At 63.9% G+C, this 17,354-nt stretch overlaps 2 long non-coding RNA genes across 2 annotated transcripts; both read right to left on the reverse strand.

Annotated features, from left to right (window-relative positions):
• Positions 1-4,600: 4,600 nt before the first annotated feature.
• Positions 4,601-5,421, reverse strand: LOC123389319. Its single transcript, XR_006603924.1, has 2 exons — positions 5,268-5,421; positions 4,601-5,155 (listed from the first exon to the last, which is right to left on the reverse strand). It is a non-coding gene; the product is annotated as an uncharacterized LOC123389319 (long non-coding RNA).
• An 8,964-nt stretch (positions 5,422-14,385) lies between these two features.
• On the reverse strand, positions 14,386-15,387 carry LOC123389325. Its single transcript, XR_006603930.1, has 3 exons — positions 15,221-15,387; positions 14,916-15,036; positions 14,386-14,757 (listed from the first exon to the last, which is right to left on the reverse strand). It is a non-coding gene; the product is annotated as an uncharacterized LOC123389325 (long non-coding RNA).
• Positions 15,388-17,354: the final 1,967 nt, after the last annotated feature.

Raw genomic sequence — 17,354 nt, forward strand, 5'->3', positions numbered from 1 at the left:
TGGGTCAGAGGTGTGGGGCTCCTAGTTGGTGTGGAGGTGATGCCAGCAGGTGCGGGGAGGAGCAGGGGGGGGAGGGGAGGGAAGCCTGTCGTGAGAGGTCCTGCGGGGTCCCTCTGATGGTGGTGGGCGCACCTGGAGCTGGCCCCCAGGGCGACGCTCGCTATTTGACCACGACCCCCACCCATCTCGGCTGGGGTGTGTCCTGGAGACGTGGCTCGCCGGCGGTCTCAGCCTGCCCAGCAAGTTCCACTCATGGCCTCGGACGTTCTCCCGCCGAAGGTTCTGGGCCTGAGCTGGTGTCCAGGGTGGGCCGAGGGGACGTCCGCGCTGCCCCTCCAGCCCCGGCCGCTTCCAGACCCTGGAGGAGCGGCCGCCGGCTCCGCACTCCGGGGGCCGCGTTCATCCCCGAGCGCCACTCGCCCCAGGGTGGTGGCCGGCCGGCCGGGCTGGGGTTCGTAAATCCGACCGACGGCAGAGTCTGGGGCCGCCGGGCCGCCGGCAGAACGTGCCGCAGCCGCTGAGGGTAAGGGCTCCGCAGGCCGTGACTCGTGCGTTTCGGGCCTGAATAACCAACTTCCCACAAATCTGCCGGGGCTTTGAGTCGGGCTTACCTGTAAGAATGACCAAATCTCATCCATATTCCAAGGCCTCTTATTGGGGACGCTCAGCTCCCGTGAGCCGCGTGGGGTTGACAGGCAGCCGGGGCCCGGGGGCTCACGGGAGCCGGGGGAGGAAGGCTGTCACGGGTCGCGATCCCTTGTAGGGGGGCACCGTGCGGCCCCCAGGCAGCTCAAACACTAGCCCTTCCTGGCATGCCTCTGTGTCTCGGGGGGCCTGGGTCCCATCACCACTAGCAGGAGAGAAGTGGGGCCCCAGGGGTCAGTGTGCTGTGCTTGGGGGAGGGACTGGGGCAGAGGATGGCTTCTGCCACGCAGGTGGGCAGGGGGCTTGGGCTCCCGCCGCACCTGTGTTTTGGGGAAGAGGGTCTAGGACCAAGGGGGCTGCTGCTTGTGGGTGTCTCCCTACCTCCTGCCATGCCCTCCCTGTCCCCAACACCCTCCACTCTGCTTATCGAAATTGACTGGTTTTTCAATGTCAGACTCAAGGTCACCTCTGGGATGCTGTCCGGGCTGAATGGCCGCCTCTTGGTCTCCTGAAGCCCGTTCTGCTGCCGCTGCTTTGGCTGGCGGCTCAGCCTGGCTCTCGGGGGCTGGGAGTCTGCACATGGCCTTCCCCACACACAGCTGGGAGTCGGGCTCTGCTGGTGGAAAGGTGACCTCGGACTTAGCCTGTGCCCGTGGTCAGCTCCCTGCATCCTCGCTGTGGCTCCAGCTGGGTGGGGCTGGCGTCCCCAAGCCGCAGACGGAGCTGGAGGCCCGGAGAGGTCGGGCCGTGTGGGAGACGGAGCTGGGGTTCGAACCCGCCTCTGGGTCCAGCACAGGGGGCCCACAATGTCAGGAGCATGAGGCGGGGGCCCTGGTCTGCTGAGCTTGGAGAAAGCATCTGGGGGACGGAGCGGGCAGAGGGGCGTGGTTTCTGCAGAGACAACGGCTGGGTATTGTGGGCCCTGTCCTCAGCACCCCACGCCCCTCACTCTATCCCAGCACACACGGCGGGACAGGCTCCCCCTGACATCCCCATATCACAGACGGAGAGAGAGACCAAGGGGACGTGATCCCCCGTGCAGGGTGGGACTCATGGGGTTTGAGTCGGGCCCCTCCATCAGCACCTGGCCTTAAAGGGATCTGCCTCCGGGGGGCCGGCTGCACGGGGTGGGGTGCTGCGCGGGTCTGATGGTTGACATCTACCATCCGTGCTGGGAACGGGGGCCCTGGTGCTAATGGGTGGGCTGTAGGGAGCTCTGATGCCCACCTGAGTCCAGGGCATCAGAGCTGGTGGGGCCCCAAGTGCGCCAGCCTGGGGGCCCGTCCGAGGGAGGTTTTGCCACTTATGACCCAATGCCTGGGCTGGCTGGTTGGGTGTGGACACGGCTGGAACTCGGACCCTGGGCAGCACCTGCCCCTCCCTATGGCACGGGGTTGGGGATCCCGTCTGGGACTCACCCATTACCCCGTCTGCACCCGCGGTCTTCCTCCTGGAGCCTGCGCTCCTGCTTTTGCAGTTTGAGGCCCTGGGGAGGCCAGCAGGCCCCTCCTCCTGGCCTTTGTCCCCCTCTTAGCTGCTCTGTTCAAGGAACTCTGACTCCCTGGCCAGAAGGGAGCTTTCCCTGAAGAGCTTTCTGCTCCCTGAGGACAGCCAGATGAGTGTGCTTCTATGAAACAGCAGCAGTCCGGGCAGCAGCTGAGCTCGGAGACTCCCTGGGAGCAGTGGCGGGTAGGCTGGGGGTGACGAGGGCCCGGGATGGCAGACCCTGAAGCGGGACTCTCCCTCTGGGCATGCCGCGGTCCCGACCCCTGCACTAGACCCTCAGGGGCTGTTCCACGTCTGCCCAGAGTCCCCTTACCTGGCCTTCCTGGCAGCCTGAGGCCCAAGGAAGGAGGGAGTCCTTCCCCGCACCCCAGGGACGCTGCCCATCCCGGGACAAGCCCTGTCCTGAGGGCCTCGAGCTGGGAACTCCTGGCCCTCTCGGCACACAGACCCTCTCCTTGCAGAAGGGACCGGGACTGTCCTGGCAGGGGCCTGAGGGTGCACCAGGACCCTTCTCTCGGCAGACCTGGTGCCGACGGTTTACAGGGACCCAGAAACACTGGTCGTGGGGATTCTGCAGTAAACCAGCAGGAACGACAAGTGCAGAGAAGTCCTAAACCGAGTCTGGGAGCGCCAAGGCTGACGGGCCTGCGGCGCAGGGGACCCGGACCCCGACTCCCACTCGGTCAGGGCCTTTGCACCCACGTGCACACACGGGGAGTCAGAGGGCAATGGACCCCACGTGTGCAAGTGTTACAGTGTGACACACACACTCACAAGGCACGTGCACACTCACACGGGCACACGCACCCCACACATGTGTGCACGCACACTCACACACATGCACACGCCCCAGAGCAATCCTGCGACAGCCCTTTCCACGCCCCTGGGAAATACTCTGTGAGGAAACGAGCGAGGCCGTCGGCAGCCCGGCCACCGGCGTCTCGCAGGACGTCTTCATCCCTTGCTTCGGGGACGGTGGCGATCGGGGGTCAGCACAGTGGCTGGCTGGAGCCCGGGTTTACAAACACCACGTCTGATCTCGTGGGCCAGTGCGTGTGGCCCTCGCTCCCCAAAGCCAGCCTGCAAGCAGGGAGCCAGGAGGGGCAGCCTCGGGTAGGGAGAGGCGGCCTGGCGGCGGGGCCGGGCCGTGGGGCTGTCGGAGGCGGCCCGGACTGTGGTTCCATTAACAGAACGGCTGGAGCCAGAGATGAGTCAGAGCCTTGGAGGGTCGGGATGCGGTCCAGGAGCCGCTCCCCCTGCCCGTCCTGCCAGGGCCTGCCCCGCGCCGGCTGAATAATTCAGCAGCCTGACCCAGACAGGAAGCAGGCAGGGCGGGCTCCGGTGGCCCACGAAGGGCAGGTGGGACTCCGACGGGAGGGGCGCACCTGCTCCGTGCACCCCGGCAAGCTGTGATTGCTTTAGAGCCGGGGAAACTGAGGCTGAGAGAGCCCCTGCAGAGCTCCCAGGCTAAGCCTCTTGGGATTTGGCTTCGTTCCTCTGAGGCCACAGCCAGGAGCCTGGCCCCACGGGGAGCCCCGCCCCTCGGGAGCTGCCACACCCCCAGGCACGGGGGTCACCAGGCCAGTAGCTCTGTCTGCGGGCTCGCCACCCCTGCCTGGGAGGGGGTTCTGGGGCCGGGCTTGGGTGCAGCTGGGCCAGCCCGGGACCTCTGCTCCAGCCCCTTTCCTGGGGGGCCCTGCCCTGCCCTGCAGGAGCCTTGTCAGCCCCAGCAGCTGCCCGGAGCCTTCACAGGCCAGGCGTGGACCCCGCAGCCGCAGCCCGGTCTGTGTTGTGCAGGGAGCGTGGCGGGAGCCGGGAGCCAGCCCCCCTTGTGCCCGAGATAGGTAGGGCCACGAACTCCCCCGGGCCAGGTTCTGATCCCGCTCCCTCCATCCGCGGTGTGTGCCAGCAGGTCTCTCTGTAGCATGGTGTGCAGCAGGGCTCAGTGAACAAGCCCGAGGAGCTTGCTGCCTCCACGGGTCACCACCTAGAGGAGGGGTCAGGGGGCCGTCGTGTCAATGAGCAGCTGAGGGACGGTCAGGTGTCTCGGGAGCAGACGGGATGGGCTGGACGGTCAAGGAAGAACTATCTGAACTGGTGCCTGCGCCAAGGGAAGGAGCAGCTACACAGCCTTGTGGGGGAAAACATTGCAGAGACAGGAGCAGCAGGTGCAAAGGCCCTGGGGTGGGTGTTGGGACGGGATGGATGGTCCATGCCCTGAAGGGAGGCCCTCCTGGCCAGGGCCCAGGCTGACGGAGCCAGCGGTCACTCTCAGGGGCCTCTTGGGTCCCACTATGGAGCCGGGGCTTATTCTGAGTGCAGGGGGAGGCCGGGAGGCTGGACCTGAACCCCCTGCTCGTGAGACCCCTTTGGTTTGCTCTGGGGAGGGGCGTGGGTGTGTGGCGCCTGAGGGCAGGGGGGAGGCTGGGTTTCAAGCTGATCCCTTGGGTCATGCGGTGGCACAAGAAGGCGAATTTCAGATTTATTTTGAAGGTGAGGCCAGGGGCTGCTGAGTGGGTGGTCGCGGGGGAGGAGTCTCTGTGGGGGACACCCAGACTCTGAGGCGCCAGTGGCAGAGCCTGGGGCGACCTGAGCCTGGGGGCAGCTGTGGACAGTGCTGCCTCGCCTCACAGAGCCTGGGCAGCCTGCTGGGCCTTCATGGGGCTGAGCAGGTGACTGAGTGCTCTGACAAGCTCAGGGAAAGTTCTGGAACCTTGGTGTGAATTTGGGGTCATCAATGGGTGATCTTTGAGGTGTGGGTGGGGAGGAGGGGCTGAGCCCTGTGGCCTCGGACAACTATGACCCGCGAGAAGAAGGGGGGCCGGGGTAGGGGTGGGAGGAGAGCCTTGAGGGGATAAAGGTGAGGTCAGCAAGACGTCACGGCTTGGCACAGGGGTCGGGGACAGCGGTGCTCAGCCGCCTGGTTGGAGCTGGCGGCCAGCTTGTGCGTCACTCACGGTGGCCCCGCCGCTCATTCCTGCACCATCCCCCTGGCCGCGTCCCGCTGTCGGGAAGGGAGACTGAGGCTCGGGTCTCCAACTGCAGCATCCGACGGGACCTCCGCCCGTGGCCAGTGCTCTCCCCCACGCGCCCCTGGCGTGACCCAGTGTGCCAACCTGGTGGTGGGCGGGGGGTCCAGAGTCCCGTCTCTCGTCCACGGCGAGAAGCTCGGACTCCTGCGGCTTCCAAACTCCCCTTCCCACCAGGGGACCCCAAACCTACAGAGCCCCTTGTCGCGAGAAGGTGAGGAGTGCGTCGCTGGTCTGTGTGCAGCGGTGGGCGAGCGGCGGTCTGAAGCCTCCAGCATGCCCCGCCCCCCCGTACCCCTGCATGCACCCCGCACCCTCGCACCCCCGCACCCCTGCCTGCACCCCAGCACCCCTGCACCCCCGCACCCCTGCCTGCACCCCTGCACCCCCACACCCTCACACCCCTGCCCCCCGCACCCCTGCATGCACCCCCGCACCCTCGCACCCCCACACCCCTGCCTGCACCCCCGCACCCCAGCACCCCTGCACCCCCACACCCTCGCACCCCTGCCCCCCGCACCCCTGCCTGCACCCCCACACCCTCGCACCCCTGCCCCCCGCACCCCCGCCTGCACCCCCACACCCCCGCACCCCCCTCCTCCCAGCCAGTCTGCTAACATGGCTGTCTTCCGAGGCAGCGCCTTCAGCACGGCCCCAGCCCTGATGGGCGCAAGGGAACGAGAGCAACAGGACCACCGGGCGCCTCCCGCCTGCAGGATGTGGGCTGTACGGATGAGTGCAGCCTGGGACCCCCAGGACCCTGAGTCTGCCGAGGCCCGGCTGGCCCCTGCAGCCCCGCTGGCCCGGAGAGGGAAGGGGTGGACCGGGCAGCGGTTCTCACTCCCGGCGGGTGCGTCCAGAGGGCTGGTCAAAGCCAGAGCTCGGCGGGTCCGGGGCACTGAGAACACGCATTTCTGTGACGTGGCCGGTCTGGGACCCTGGTTTGAGAACCACTGACTCGAAGGTTCCTCCCTGGCCTGCGTATTAAATCACCGGCTGTCCCCTCGCCGACCCACTGCGTCAGTCTGGGGAAGGCGGGGGAGGGCACCAGGGGTAGCGAGACAACCTTCCTGAGTTCTGTTCTCTGGTGGGTCCAGCCTGGTGAGGACCGCAGAGGGGGAGCCGGTCAGTGCTTCTAGGTCATCTAAGAGGAGGACCCAGCAAGGGGCCGTGGTGCGAGCGGATGCCAGGGCTGCCGTCCAGAGCTCCCCGGGAAGGCCTGGGGTGGGGGCTGTGGACAGGATCGTCGGGGATCCGTGGGACAAACTGTGAGAACCGGCGAGAAGCAGGTGGCCAGACGGCACCGCACACTCAGACGGATGCACAGAACCGCCTCCAGCCTGCTGCTCGGCCGGAGAGTCCCCTGCCTGCCTGTGTGCAGGGGGAGGCCTGAGAGGGCGCTGGCCAGAGCGGGAGGCCCCACGCCTTCCCTCAGAGTCACCTCTCTGCCTTCTGTTTGGGCTTATTAGTGTCCAGACCCTCCGAAGTCCGCTCTGCCCGCACGGGGATGACCATGCCCCCTCCCCAGCCTGATACTCACCATCAGTCAAAAACCCAGCAGGAGGAGAGGCTGGGGACGTCCGTGTCCGAGGCAGCACCTGGGGCCTCCCTGGGTGGGAGGCTCAGGTCCCGACTCGCTCATCCTGGGACAATGACTCAACCCATCCCTCACCCTGACGTCCAGCAGACAGCGAGGGCTTGAAACCAGCCGGCACGTGGGCCTCGGCCACAGAGGCGTCTGCTGGTGCCTGTGAAGCAAAGGTTGGCAAAGGGCCGAAGCGCCGGTGACAGGCACAGTATGGTCCGCGCTGAACCGGCCTTTCCTACACCAGCTCTTAGCGGTGCCCGGGAGCCAGTCCCAGCCTCCGAGAGAGCCCCAGGTGGGGCCAGGCCTTCCCAGGCTGGGCGGGGGCCGGCGCGAGGGAGGCGGGGCTCCGTCTCTCCTCTTCACCTCGTGGAGGCCCTGAGACAGATGGCACAGGTGCGGGGCAGCTGGCGGACTGCGGAGAGACAAGAGCGTGAACAGTGTCGCCCGGCTTCTCCACGCCTCCCTGACACCTGCCCGCGGCCATCGGCACCGGCTCACCTACAGAGGGGCTCTGTGGGGACGGCATGGGCCGGGGCCTTGCCAATGCCAGCGGTGGGGCCGAGGAGGGCCTCCCTGGGCACCTACCCTGGGCCATCCTCACGGCGGCCACAGGGCAGGCTCCTTGCTCAGGCGAGGACACAGAGGTCCCTACAGGCTGGGGGGGCCCAGGCAGGGGGAGGCATGAGGACAACACACGGTGGGCCTGGCGCCCGGCCCGTGCTGGCTCCCGGCACTCAGATCTGGCAGAGATGAGCTCCCTGAAGTCATCTCGGGAAGGCAATGACCTTAAGCCTTCGAGAGCCAGGAGGGGAGACAGGGCCGGTGGCCACCTGGGCCAGCTACATCATCGAGCTCTGAGCGTCCCTCCCCGCCCGCCCCCCGTCGGGCTGATCTGGGGGGGGTTCTGAAGCACATAACCTCATGCCCAGACAGCCACTGGGGGCTCTGGCTGTGTCCGCCTCGCTCTGACCAGCTTGGGCGCTAGAGAGACAGTGCAGGGTGTCCCCGGGCAGGCGGAAGGGGAGGCCGGGCCACGTGAGCATCAGGCCAGCTCAGGCGGCCCTAACCGTCCGGTAGACCGGCTGCTTCGGCAACAGAAACCCGTCCTGTCGGGCTTCCGGAAGCTGGAACTCAGATCAGGGTGCCAGGGCCATCTGGCTCTGGGCGAGGGCCTTCTCCGGCTTTGCAGACCACATCCTGTCACTCTCCTCTGATGGCCCCTCCATGACGTGCCCGTGGACAGGTTGACTCATCCTATAGGGCCTGGAATCCCCCCAGGACGGCCCCATCCTCATGGCTCCATCCACCCCCAATCACTTCTGCCTCCGCACACCGTCACGCTGGAGTTAGGGTTTCAGCGTCTGAATTCCGAGATGCTTCGGGGTGGGGGGACATAAACATTCAGTCCATTACAGATACAAAATCATTCAACAAATACCGGGAAACCGAATCCGGCAAGAAGAAAAATAAACGCTCTCCTGACCCAGCGGAGTTAACCCGACGACGTGCGGCTCGTGCGGTATCGAGTCCTGCCGTCACCACATGGACAGTGCAGAGAGCAGGAGCCGTGAGAACATCTCCCACGTTGTAAGAGGATTGGAAAATACTTGACGTCTGCTCATGAAGAAAGCCCTCAACACACTCAGAATAGAAGGGGACTCCTCCACAGGGTGCCGGGCGTCTGCAAAATAAAAATGACAAACAAGAAACCCACACCCAACCTCATCGGATGGTGAAAGGCCTGGACAGCGTAATAAGACAACGAACAAGCTGGTGTATGACCTACCGGCAGGAGAGACCCGCAGAGCCGTCTCTACCCCACGATGACGCCGGTCTGCGGAGACAGCCCCAGAGAACTGACAAAACGCTGCAGGAAGAAATAAGTGAGTTTTGCAAGTTCCTCAGATACAGAATCACTACACGAAAATCAGTTCTATGTTTGTTACCAACGGCGAACCCCTGCAAACTGAGATTAAAAACAGTTCCATCTCTGATGGCACCGAATACCTACGAAATCCTTAGAAATCTAGTGAGATGAGCGTACGTGTGGTCAGCTGAAGCCCACAAAACCCTGACTGCAGAACTCAGCTACGACGCACACAAACGGAGAGGCGAACCGTGTTCATGGATTGCTTGCGTGTGCCTTCCCCCAAACTGGCCCACAGAGCCAGCGCAAATCCAAACAGAAGAAAAAACAGCAGAATGTTCTGTAGCAGCTGGAAAACCTATTTTTTTTTTTTTAAAGACTTACGGGGAGGGTGCCTGGGTGGCTCAGTGGGTTAAGCCGCTGCCTTCGGCTCAGGTCATGATCTCAGGGTCCTGGGATCGAGTCCCACATCGGGCTCTCTGCTCGGCAGAGAAGCAGGCCTGCTTCCTCCTCTCTCTCTGCCTACTTGTGATCTCTCTCTGTCAAATAAATAAGTAAAATCTTAAAAAAAAAAAGACTTACGGGGAGAGGAGAAGGAGCTAGGCTCACCAAAAGAAGAGCCAAGTGGCAGATTCACACCGATTACGGCCTAATAGACGCATAGAACAAAATAGAGACGCCAGAATTAGGCCACACATAGAGTCGACTTACTTCGGTGAAGGTTCAAAGATAATACGATGGGGGAAAGGCAGTCTTTTTAACAAACGGTGCTGGAACCGTTGGTTATTATGTGCCAAAAAAGACAGAAAGAATGGGCCACGCATTGCAGCATATTCAAAAGTTAATTCAAAATGGCTCAGAGGCCTAAATCGAAAATCGGCAACCATAAAACTTCCAGATGATAGGAAAGGGAATTCTTGTGGCCTTGCATTAGTCAAAGATCTTCGATCTGACACATAAAAGCATTGACCCATTAAAAAAAAAAAACAGTTTGTAAATTGAATTTCATGGACGTTAGGAACGTCGGCTCTTTCTGGGGCAGGTCAGAGATCGAACGAAGACAGGAGCTGCAGACTGGGAGGAACACCTGCGCGTCCTCTTACCCGACAAAGAACTTGAATTCGGAGCGTATGAAGTTCTCGAAACTCAGTAAAAAGCAGCCTACATTTTTAAAAGATTTTATTTATTTGAGAGTGAACGTGAGAGGGGGAGAATGGTTGAACTGAATACCGTGTCCCTTCGGATGACTTGATCTGCCGGTGTCGGTATGTAACGTGTGTCTCTCGTGGCTGGAGCGTCCCGGGATTGGCTTCCTTACGTCTACTGCATCAGTCTCTGCTTTTTGGGTTTTTTCTCAAGTGGGCGCCACACCCAGTGCAGAGCCCGAGGTGGGGCTCAAACTCACGACCCTGAGATCAAGGCCTGAGCGGAGACCGAGTCGGATGCGTAACCGACCCAGCCAGCCGGGGCATAGAATCATGTTTCTCAGTGTGGTTTTCTAAGTTCATCCTCTCTGGGATTCTCTGGGCTTCCTGAATGTTTGCACTTATTTTCTCTCACCAAATGGAGGGCGTTTCCGTGGTTTTTCCTTCAAACACTTGCCCGCCGTTCTCCTCTCCTCCCGGGACGCCGCGTGTGCCCGGGCTCCGCCGCCGTCCCCACCCCCGAGCCTCTGTCGCATTCCCTTCACCTTCAAGTTCACGGACTTGCTCCTGCATCTCTGGTCTGCTCGGAGTCCAACAGTGAGTTTTTTTTTAAATCTCAGATACTGTATTTGGGGATTCGGAAATATTTGTTCATTTCTTCTATTTCCTACGTCTCGGCTGAGAATTCTTACATTCATTTCAAATCCTGTTCTGTCCTTTCTGTAAGAGAGACGGGGCACAGTCTCACAAACATCGTTAGGACGCCCTCTGCGAGCCGCGGGTCCGCTGCTGCTTGGCCCTCGTCCTCCTCCAGAGGGTGGGTCCTTTCCCCTGGTTTCTGGGGACTGATTCTGTTTACGTCCTGGGACGCGGTGCGGTACAGACTCCGGGTCCTGCCTCCATCCTCGGAGATGCTGTGCCGCACACGGGCCCGACTCGCCTTCCGTGGACCGGGCTTCACGTGTGCCCTGTAGGGCCGTTCTGAGGTGTGCGCAGGGCCGTGCTCACAACGAGGAGACCCTCTTGTCCGGCTCCCTCCCTTCCCGGTGTCTCTACGCGTCTAGTCTTCTGTGCGGAAGGGCCGGTTTGAGGCGGGGGCTTGCCGCCTGGGCAGAACTGCAGGAAAGACCCCGAAACGCCTTTCAGGTTGTTCCTCTGTGTCGGTGTGTCCTCAGCAGCATGCGCTGTTTGCATCTTGTCCAGATTTTAGTCATGATTAGTGGAGGGATGGGCCAGAGCCCAGTCCGCACCAGGGCCTCAAGGGTTTCCTGAGGGCGAGGCTTGGTGGTGAGATCTCCGTGAGCCCCCAGGGGGCGTGTGGCCCCTGCTGGGTGCCGGGTCCCGGGCCCGGCTGAACCCGTAGCCCAGGCAGGTGGTGAGGACTCTGTGGGGGGCTCTTTTCTGGGGTGCCGGTCGGAGCTGTCCTGCATCTGGCAGGGGCGGCTGTGGCCGGGTCAGGCGGAAGAGAATGTCATCGTTGTGGGGACACAGCAGCTTCCTTTTCTGCGTCCAAGTCGGACCGAGCTCCTCAGACACAGGCAGTAGCTGGAGCCGCCGCCAGTCGACCGGCAGCCGTGGGGACAGGAGGGGCAGAGCCGGGGCCTCAGGACCATGTTCCCCACCACGCAGAGGCCCCGCCTGGCATTCTCGGAGCCGCTCCCACCGCTTGGTGCAGCAGAGCCCGTGTGGGCCCAGGTTTCCTTGGCGCCGAACCCCAGCTCTGGGGACAGATGGCTGACGGCAGAGCTGGTGAACACTGAGCCTGGGGGAGAGGGTCAGTCTGGCTGAGCAGCCGTGACTCAGTGGATAGGAGGAGACGGGAGCAGAGGCTTCTCATATGCGCCCGGCCCTTCAGCACGGGGCAGGAACGGAGACACAAGACCCAAGTCTCACGACAGCTCCTTTGGCTAAAACATGTCCCGGACGCCAGCACCAGGCGAGGCTTGGGCTGAGACGCACGAGGGCCGTCCCCTGGCCAGCCAGGCTGGGAGGGGGTGTAGCACACGTTCCGGGGCCCCTGTCGCCCCCCGCCCCCCGCCCTGCTCAGTGGCACAGAGCAGGAGGGTACGTGCTGGCGTGTGGACCATCTGGCCACACCCAGGTGGCCACGAACCCGGGGTCCTCCCTGCCTGCTCCGTGGGACGCCCACTAACCTGGGGGGAGCCTCTCAGGACCCACCCACAGGAGCTGAGAGGTGGGGGGCTGCAGGGGGCTGAGGGCCCCAGACCCAACCCTCGCCACCTGCGGCTGTAGTCCGGCCCACACGCTTGGGTCCCTCCAGATCTGGTGTCCCTTGTTTGGGAAGAACGATGAGGTCAGAAGGCACCTGGGCATATCCCCCAAAGAGCCTAGAGTAAGAGCAGATCAGCAGGAGAGAGAGCTCCCCTTGGGGACAGGGCGGGCCCTCTCTGCCGCTGCAACCCTGTCACTCCGCATCCGCAGGGGCCACCATCTGTCCCCGGTTCTCCCAGTCGCTCCCGCCTCTGACTCAACACCCGAGCATCCAGCTCCTACTGACCTGTCCACTAGCGACGCTAGCGGTCGCAGGGGCAACCCTCATCCCCCGCCCCAGCCTGCCCCCTCCCGGCTCACGGAGCAGCCCCCCAGCCAGACCGGGGCTCCAGGGCTCCCTCTCGCGGCTCCCCCTCCTGTCTCTGGGATACCTGCCCACCTGGATCTCCGCAGGCAAAGGCATCCCAGTCAGCCCTGCACCCCCCTCAGGGCTGCACGGTGCCTCTCCCACGGGTAAGAGCCCCTCTCTGCCAGCCCCTAGGTGAGGGAGGGTGAGGAGGGGCCTGGGGGCAGGGTCTCAGCGCAGGCTGGGCTCCGAGGGCGGGGCCCTCACACCCTCCCCACCGCGCTGTAGGGAGCAGAGGCAGCGGCTGGTCAGGGAGGAGGAAAGCCTGTGGGCCTGCGTCCTTCGTGATACCGGCTGGAAGGGTTCCGGACGGGCAGGGTGCGGGACGTCCGGGGCGCACCTGCACCACCTGGTCACGCCCCCTGTGCCCCTCCAGCCGGCAGGAGCCCCTCCCCCTTGCTCCCCACTCCTCCCCCTCAGCAGGCTTCTGCACACCTGACCTTGTCTCAGAGCCAAACCCGCTGCAGGACAGCGCCTCCTGCGGGACACAGACCAGGGCAGCCGGCTCCAGGCTCCGGGCACAGCCCTGTCTGCAGAAGGTAAGTGTTTGGGGAGGGGCCCGGGGTGCTGAGCTGGGGGTCAAGCGGCAGGGGAGTGGTGAGGCTGGACGGGCAGAGGCTGAGGGGGCGGGCCCGGAGAGGGAAGTTGTCACAAGGCTGCCAGGACCCTCCGCTGAGCTGCTAGTACCCTCCGCTCCAGACACCCACTGCCCGCCTCAGGCCCCACCTGGGACCCCTTTGGGGTTCCACCCCCCAGGTTCCTCTGCGTTTCAGCCTCTCTGGGGGCAGCCGGGTGTTCGCTGCTGCGGTGGGCTCGGGCCGTCGGGGCAGGGCAGGAAGGCTGTTCCGCAGGCCAGTCCCGGTCCCCGTCCTCATGGGGCGTGGGGCGGCTCCGGCCCTCATGGCCAGCGGGCCTGCGGGTCTGAGTGTCAGTGAGTGGAGTGAGCGCCGGCCGGGCCCCAGCGGCCCTCGCGGATCGAGCACACGTGCCTCTCTGAGGCCGCGCTATGGCCTGGTCAGTAATGGGGTCCAGCGTCCCAGGGAAATTTCAGTGCTGCCCCTTTGGGGAGTGGCAGGCAGGCGCCCACCTCGCCTCTCGGAGGCTCCTGCTCGCACCCCTGCAAGCAGCCCTGCGTCCTGGTTTCCTCAGTGAGGCTCACGGCGCCGCCAGGTGACGCCCCTTCTTCGACCGGACAACGGCCCCACCAGGGGAGGACGTGACCTGACGGCCACGGGGAGGGGAACACACAGCTCAGTCAGAGAGAGCCGGAGCGTGAGACTGAGCTGGGGACAGCCAGCAAGCGACAGACGGCCAGCCCTCCCGCCACAGCAAGGGGGTGGCCGTCGAGGCCTGGCTCTCCCTGCTCCCTGGGATCCTCCTGTGGACCCTGAGCCGGGAAGTGCTGGGCCGAGGCTTTGTATCCGCTGCGGTTCCCTCGCAGCCCCACACCGCTGCTTCCTCTCAGTGCTCAGGGCTCCGTCCGGGGGTGCTGCTCCCCAGGCCCGCCCACGGAAGGGCACTGTGCCAAGTGGGCCACCAGCTCCAGCTCTCTGAGAACTTGGAGCCCCCAGGAGGGGTGGGGCCCGAGGGCGGATACCTGGGTTGGCGACAGCTGCGGGGGTCAAAGGTCCCCAGCATCCCTTGCATGTCCCCTATCACAGGGGACCATCCCCCCAGCAAAGCCGCTGCGGGCTTTGGCCCCGGGACCCTCCTGTCCGCATCACCACGGGAGCAGACCCTCCGCGCGGCGTGCCCGCCCGAGGCCCAGCCCCCCTCCCGCTGAAGACGGTGAGGGCCGCTGTGTCCGTCGCAGACCATGGTCATTCAGGTCTTCATAAAAATGAAGTTCCACCATAAATCCCGTTCGAGGGAACGAGCAAACTGTCGCCTCCCGAGACAAGCTCCTGATGGACGACACGGGCCTCGTCTACACTGCGCTCCAAACGACTTTTCTCATACTGCAGACGCCTCTTCGTGGCTCCGTGGCACGCGGCCCCACGTGCGGGGCCTGCTCCCAACCCAGGCAACGGTGGCCTCGCCGCTCCATGGTCACTCACCCGCATATCATCGTGGGGCATCGACACCGCATCTCACACTGAGTAACGATCGGAGCCGGGGCTGAGGGCACGCTGCCGAGCCCTGATACCCCTCCACGGGGCTCCAGGGCCTGTGTCTGCTCAGGGTCTCTTCTCTGTCTCAGAAGACGTTCATGGGGGACCCAGGCCCCTCTTCCTGCGGCGGTGGGCTGTTCTTGCCTGGGGCGTCTACTGCTGCTCTCTTCTAGCCCATGCATTCTCGGCACGGCCTGTCGGCTGCCGTCCACACTGGAGCGTGCGGCCCTGGGAAGATCAGTATGAGTCGGTTCCAGGAGGTGGGATTTGGGGGCCGTGTCTGTGTCGGTGAGGCGGACTCATGAGGACAGAGCCAGTGCAGGTGAGGCACAGAGAAGAGAAATCTCATCTTAGCAATACCTTTTAAAGCCTTGATCAAGCCATACCTGAAACAAACATGCTCTGAACTTCCAGGTTGTGTCTTCTGTCACCTGCCACTGAAGGAGGCCGGCCCGTGTTCAGGCTGAAGCAGTGGGCTGGGGTGGTGCGGCACTGGTCTCGTGTGACCTGCATCGGGAAGCAGAGAAGACGGGAAGAGCCCACCGTGAGAAAAGCCTCAGACACATCCGAATTGAGGGGCATTCTACAAAACACTGGACCAGTTGTCCTCCCAACTGTCCGGTCACCACAAAAAGGACAGTCTGAGAGAGAGAGCATCCCAGCGGAGAGGAGCCCAGGGGGACGTGCTGACCCAGTGTCCTGCGGGTTCTGGAGTGGAAAGAGGCCATGAGGACAGTAGTGAAGCCGGTTCCCATCCTGTGTTCCTTCGGGAGCCGCCGGCTGGTGTGGGGCATGTGGTGACCCCCCACACTCTCTTTGCAATGTTTCTGTAGATCCAAAACTCTTCTGAAATTTCAATGCATCGTCAGAAAAGGAAGGAGAGAAATAAATCAGTATCTGAACGTTCCCCACAGAAGAGATGGTTTTGCAGACACAAGGCAGCCCATGCGTGTGCTCTGGATGGGAGGGGCTTGAGGGCTGTGTAGCCGCACGTGGGTCTGACGCCTTGTTGTGGGTGCGAGTGGCCCAGACAACCACAGAACCCCACAGCAGGAAGCATACAGGTGCCTGGCCCGAGGGATGGGTGGCCGCACGCCGGGTTTTAAGCAGACGTACTAGGCAGGGGCTGAGAGCCATTGGCCACAACAGAGATGGGTTTAAATTCATGGCTGCTGTGCAGAGAAGAGTAGGGGAGGAGGTGAGGTGTGAGGGTAGGTAGGAGGCAGGGGAGGTCCCAGCGTCTCCTGAGGGTTGTTCTGGAGCCCCGGGGGCAGGGGGGAGAAGCCAGCTGGGAAGGGCACCCCTCCTTGCCTGCAGCCTGGTGGTGCCTGGCAGCCTCTCCAGGCAAGCAGGAGCTCGGCCCACATGCCCTTCCCAGCTCGCTGCTCCGCTGAGCGGCCGTGGGGCCGGACCGGGCAGGCAGTACCAGGAGCTGCTGGCCTGTGTGGACCAGAGCCTGGGCCCCTGCCCCTCGTGGCTCAGGACACCGGGGAAGATCACAGGGTTGGCAGAAACTCCGGGTGAGGGGCTGTGAGGACCGTGGCCTCTCCCGCCCCATTGGAAGGAAGAGCTCGGGCAGAGCCAGCAGCCCCCTGGCTGTAGCCATGGACGCGGCTCCTGCCCCAGGGCAGGCCGGCAGGCTCACCGGTGGCCGGGGGCTGCGCGGCTCTTCCAGGAACACTATGGCTGGGAATGGACGGGGTGGGGGTGGGGGTGGGGGGCGGACAGACAGAGGCAGGAGGGGCGAGCTCCCCACGGGAGGCAGTGCGGCCCGGCCCGAGGGATGTGGACTTGGCCGCCGCGGGGGTCAGCTTCTGAGAGCGAGGGAGGGCAGTCAGTGCACTTTGCCCTGGAGGGGGAGAGAGGAGGAAGGTGACACCTGAGTCCGTGAGACCTCCCGGCTGTCAGGCTCCGTGTCCGTCAGTCTCTGCTGCGTGACAAGCAGCCCCAGCGCAGGAGGCAAGGAGCGTTTCCTCCTCACTCCTGAGTCTGAGGTTGGCGGGGCAGGGCCGGCCCAGCCGGGTCCGGGCTGTGGGCTGGGCTCTACCCCCACGTGGCTTCCTCTCCCGGGACCGGCGGGGGCTCCGGCCAGGCCACGTCGGGGTGACGGCACACGCACGAGAACGCAAACCCGGCCCCTACACACAATTCAGGCCTTCGCTTGGGTCACGTCCGCCAATACCTCACTGGCTGGTGGACGAGGACAGAAGCGCCCCCGACACGGTGCGGGGAGCAGAGCTGCTGTCCTTCCTCGGCGGCCAAAAGGAGGACCCGCCCTGTGGCGGAGATGTCCATTAGGAAGGGCCGCTTCGAGGCTCCCCGCCCCTCGGTAGGTGCAAACTGGGGCACAGTGAGCTGCTGGTGGTGAGTCCCAGCCGCCGGGGGCTGTTCCCATGGACCATGGGGCTTCGTGGTCGTGAGGGTCCAGCCAAGACACCTCAGTGTCGGCCCAAGGATCATAAAGCGCCAAGATTCCCCATCGGCCAAAATCTTTAGGATCGGAGCACACCAGGAGTGGGACTGACACCGGTCCCAGGGGCCCCGCGCCGTCCCCTGCCTGCTGGGCCTTCTGCCACCGCCCACAGCCCAGGCATCGGCTCCAACGCTGAACATAAAGGCTGCTTTCCAGAAAGCTGCTGATGCTCGAGACTCCGGCAAAGAGCGAGACCGGCCTCCCACAGGACACGTGACAGCTCCGGCGTTCATCAATTTTCAACTCTTGAAACAAAAATAGTCTTGATGTATGAAATCCCACAAGTCCGGTCTTCTCCACGCCGCCCAGCACTGTGAGCAGGGGCGTCCTTGCCTGGTGCGAGGCAGCCTTC

The sequence above is a fragment of the Mustela putorius genome, unplaced genomic scaffold, assembly GCF_011764305.1.
Source record: "Mustela putorius furo isolate JIRA1106 unplaced genomic scaffold, ASM1176430v1.1 tig00003972_pilon_pilon_pilon, whole genome shotgun sequence".
NCBI lineage: Eukaryota > Metazoa > Chordata > Mammalia > Carnivora > Mustelidae > Mustela > Mustela putorius.